The sequence below is a fragment of the Cryptomeria japonica genome, chromosome 10, assembly GCF_030272615.1.
Source record: "Cryptomeria japonica chromosome 10, Sugi_1.0, whole genome shotgun sequence".
Taxonomy (NCBI): Eukaryota; Viridiplantae; Streptophyta; class Pinopsida; order Cupressales; family Cupressaceae; genus Cryptomeria; species Cryptomeria japonica.
The window spans coordinates 586,238,072-586,242,980 of NC_081414.1; positions in this window are offsets into that span (position 1 = coordinate 586,238,072).

Consider the following 4,909-nt stretch of genomic DNA (forward strand, 5'->3'; position numbering starts at 1 on the left):
AGCATAATCTTTTAAATTGTGTGAGTCAATTGTGACCAAGGGCACACTCATATTGCATCCTTGAGGATGTGAAATCAAGAAAGATAGGAAATTGATAGCAAATATTATAAAACAACAAATAATCTCTACATTCTCAATGAAATCAAAACAAAAAAGTATTATATGGGGCAAGAAGATGAGAGCTAGTTAAGGCAAAGGAGAATGAGACACCTAAACTTTGACAATAATGTCAAGATTAACAATAAGGAAGCTACGAGAGACATGCCAAGGTTTTCAAATCCCACAAACATCATCTCTAAGAAATGCCAACTTGAGAAGTAGAATAGGTGATTAAAAGGATCACTCTACATCAAAACTATTGAAGCGTATACATGTAGATCTTTGTGGTGCAACTAGAGAAAGAAGAATGCAAAGAGAATGTCATTTTATGTTATTAATTGGTGAATACTCTAGAATGACTTGGGTTGCATTTTTAAAAGAAACATTTGAGTCTCTTGACAAATTTAAAGTATTCAAACCCTTAGTGGAGAATGTATTAGGGTTAAAGATCAAATGTCTTTGAAGGAAAATAATTCACTTCCAATGAATTTGAAGATTTCTGTGAAAGGCATGGGATAAGAAGATAGTTTTCATTTGTAAAAACTCCACAAAAAATGGAGTTGTGGAAAGAAAGAATAGAAACGTCCATGAAATGGCTAGAACCATGTTATATGAGTCAATTATATTTGACACCTTTTGGAGAGATGTGGTTCACACAATAGTCTATATTTTGAATTGTGCATAAATAAGAGTGAACAATAGAAAACCACAATATGAATTATGGAAAGGAAGGCATGCAATAGTGAAGTATTTCAAAGTGTTTGGAAGAACATGTCACACAAGGAGAGATGAAGAATATCTAGGAAATTTTGATTCTAGAGTTGACGAAGGAACATTCTTAGGCTACTCCACAAGACGTAAAGTGAACATCTATAATAAGAGGATGCACAAGGTCATTGAAAGTGTATATGTGAAAGTACACGAGGGAAGATGATATGAATAAGTACAAGAAGATATTCCTCAAAATGAGTAAGTTGGCAAAGAAGAGAAAACATAGGAAGAAGTTGAGAAAGAGACAATTGAGTGAAGGGACCCAAAGACACCATCAAGACCGCCATTCAAGACTCCATCCAAGTCTGTTCAAAAGAATTATCCACAAGGCTTGATTATGGACAAAGATACAAAAAATTAGACAAGAAGGAGATTTACTTGCAAATCAAAACATGCAAATGTGTTCTTACTCTCCAAAATAGAACCAAAGGACTTCACATAAGCAAGTGAGGATGAACATTAGATAAAAGGGCTATGAAAGAGTAACTGGATCAAATTTAGAGGAATGAAACTTGGGAACTTGTCCCGATACCCAAGAAAAAGAAGTGATCAACATCAAGTGGGTATTAAGGATCAAGCTAAATTTGGATGGAAAAATCATGAGAAATAAGGCAATATTAGTTTGCAAGGGGTATGCTTAATTTGAAGGAATTGATTTTGAAGAAACCTTTGCCCATGTTGCAAGTATGGAGGCAATAAGGATGTTTCTAGCTCTTGCAAGGCATAAGAGTTTAAATGTCTATCAAATGGATGTGGTCCTCTTTTCTTAATGGAAAGCTAGAGGAAAAGTTTTACATAGAACAACCAAAAGGTTTCTTATTGTTAGAAAATAAGTATTTCTATGCAGATTGAAGAAAGCATTTTATGGACTAAAACAAGCTCCCAGATCTTGGTGTGAAAGGATGGATAAATACCTACAACAAGGATCCAAGAAAGGAGTTTCCATTAACAACCTTTATTTCTAAATTGTTGGTGGAGATCTATTTATAGTTGTGTATGTGGATGATATTATATTTGGGGGATGTAGTGACAATATGTGTAAATACTTTCTTAAGGAGATGCAAAAAGAATTTAAAATGTCTATGCTTGGTGAGTTGTCTTTATTTCTTGGGCTACAAATTTCTCAATCAAATAAAGGGATTTTAAATTTTACAGACCAAGGATATTAAGGAAATGTTGAAGAATTTTAGAATGGAGGACTATAATCTCGTTAGCATACACATAGTAATATGATGTAAATTAAGTAAGGATGATTATTCACTTAAGGCAAATTAGACACTCTATAAGTCAATGATTGGAAGCATGTTGTATGTGATAGCTTCAAGGTCTGACATTGTGTAGGTAGTTGGTATGTTAGAAAGGTTTTAGGCCACACCAAAGGAAACTCATGTGCAAGTAGTAAAAAGGATATTCAAATGATTGAAAGGTACATTGGATTTGGGCTCATTGTTTCCACGAGGTAAAGATTTCTCCTTAACAACATATGCAGATGTAGATTGGACCAATAGTGTTGATGATAGAGTACAAGTGGTAGTGCATTATTTCTTGGAGATAATCTTGTCTTAAGAAACAAGCATCAATTTCCCTATCCACTATAGAGGCAGAGTAGATTGATGCAACATCTTGTTGTACTCATGTTTTATAGACAAAGAAAATATTGAAAGATATAAATGTAGAATATGATCGTCCTATATATATATATATATATATATATATATATATATATTGTGATAATACAAGTGTAATCAACATTTTGAAGAATCTATTCATGCACTCTAGAAAAAAAAATCCCATTAAGTATCACTTTTTGAGAGAACAGGTGGTCGATCAACAACTAAAGTAGGAATATATTGCTACAAAGGAACAAATTGTAGACACATTCACAAAGCCTCTTCCAAAAGAGACTTTTTAGTATGTAAGGGGGAAATCAGAAGTGATATCACTCTCTTCTAGTCATTAAGTTCTTTAGCACATGCACGTGTTAGGGAGAGCTATCATTTGTATTATGATTTAGCCCCAAATAACCTTTGATGTTGATTTAAAAGGGGTGGAGTAGAGTAAGGGGGAGCATTTCAGTCAGGGGGAGATGTATGTTCGTATTGCATTCAAGTTTGTTTCCTTTACAAGATTGGCATCAATGACAAAGGGGGAGATTGTTGAAAGTTGTCATTGATGTAAAGACAGTTTAAAGTCAATCGTCCAAATAAATCATTTTCTAATCAAGTTAGGCTAACTACATATACAAATATTGGCACCCAAAGTATAAGTCAGAATGCATTAAATAAATAAATTTATATTTTTTTATGGTGGCTGACCCCCCCCCCCTCCATGTTGGTGCCCAAATTTTGTAGTTTTTAAAATCAAAATAAAAAAATTTACTAGTGGGATGACCCCATAGAGATGATTATCCTTGGGATGCAAATAAAATAAAATAAAATTATATTTTGTTGCTTTGGTTGACCTATTTTGGAAGGTGGCATCTATTAGTAAAGGGATGCATTAACATGCATAAAAAGAAGATCATTTGAGGTTTATTTAAACAAGCATTTATTGAATACTATTAACATTTTAGAGTAGATCTAAGGTGCATGCATTAGTATATTTTAAGGGGTATTATTGCAAACCTATGAGTAGAAAATATTGAAGATTATAAGTAGAGTTAAAGAAGAGTGTAGATTTGTGGAGGAGAGTACATATGATTCAAGAAGAAAATCAAGTACTCAGCACATTATTCTTTTGGAGGTTGGTGCCTTGTGTTCAAAGAGATTGGTGTCTCTTGTTGAGTTGGTGCTCAATTGTTGGGATTGGTGCCTATGAAGATTGTAAGAAGTTTCTAATATAAGCAATACTTTTCAATGGTTTTTCTCACAAGTGTTTCCACATATATCATGAGTTCATCTTGTGTTTCTAATTGCTTGATCTCACATGTGTTATTATTGTGGATGATTAAGTTTTAAAGTGTTGCAATTCTTATTTTTGAAAAGTAAAAGATTGTTGTTATACTGATTCACCTCCCCTCTTAATATAATTGCTCGTTCTCTCCAAAGTATGTACTTACACATAACAAATATGGTACATGGATAATTTTCCCTATGTTGACAAAATATAACCTAGCAATTTGCACATAAAAATATAAATGATCAGTAAAGTAGGTCAAATTATATTGGGCCATTGGGGTTATGACATTCCATCTTTGTGAAGTGTTGTTGTCTTGATATTATGAGTTTGATTTTCTTTAAAAATGATGTGTTTTAAAGTAGAGAAGTGTGATTATATTTGGGTTGATTAAGGTTGTTTATGATATCTAGAGAAGTGCCAAGGCAAGTTGCAAACCTTCAAATGAACATATAAGGTTTTTTGACATCTATTAATAAGTAATAAAAAAATAAATTACCATCATGAATTTTCTTGTTAATTAAGAGTACTCTAATAATGTAAAACTTAAAATGTTTAGTATTTGATTAAATCATTATATGATTTCTATAAATATGCCAAAAAAGAATAAAGATTAAATCGAAATGATGCGTATATGGAATGTACTATTATGATCAATACATAAGGAACAAGAAAGAAATATGGGTTTTTAGTTTTATTTTTGTTTATAGCTTTGAGTTTTAATCTCAATTATATTAAATTGGAATTGTCATATTTCAAAATGTAAAAGTTTGACATTCATCAATATGTTCGCTACTTTTTGCACTGTGTACAACTCATTTTAGTTTTTTTGTTACTCCGTAATATTTTATCCACCACCATCTCAAATCCCCTCTCTAGATAATAGAAGTCACTTTCCTATTTGACTAAATAAGAGACAATAAAATCCCCTTTTTCGCTAAACAGTTTGAAAAAGACCATTGTAAAATTGTATATGTTCATTTAATCTTCAACATGCTCAAGTTGTACTCTTATCTAACAATCTTACTAAAATCAAAATAAAAAACAAATATTATTTTTTGGTAATTCAAATTATTTCTAAATTTCCTCATCAACATACCAATTACATCCCTAAAAATACAATAATTAGAATTAAGAAGATTAA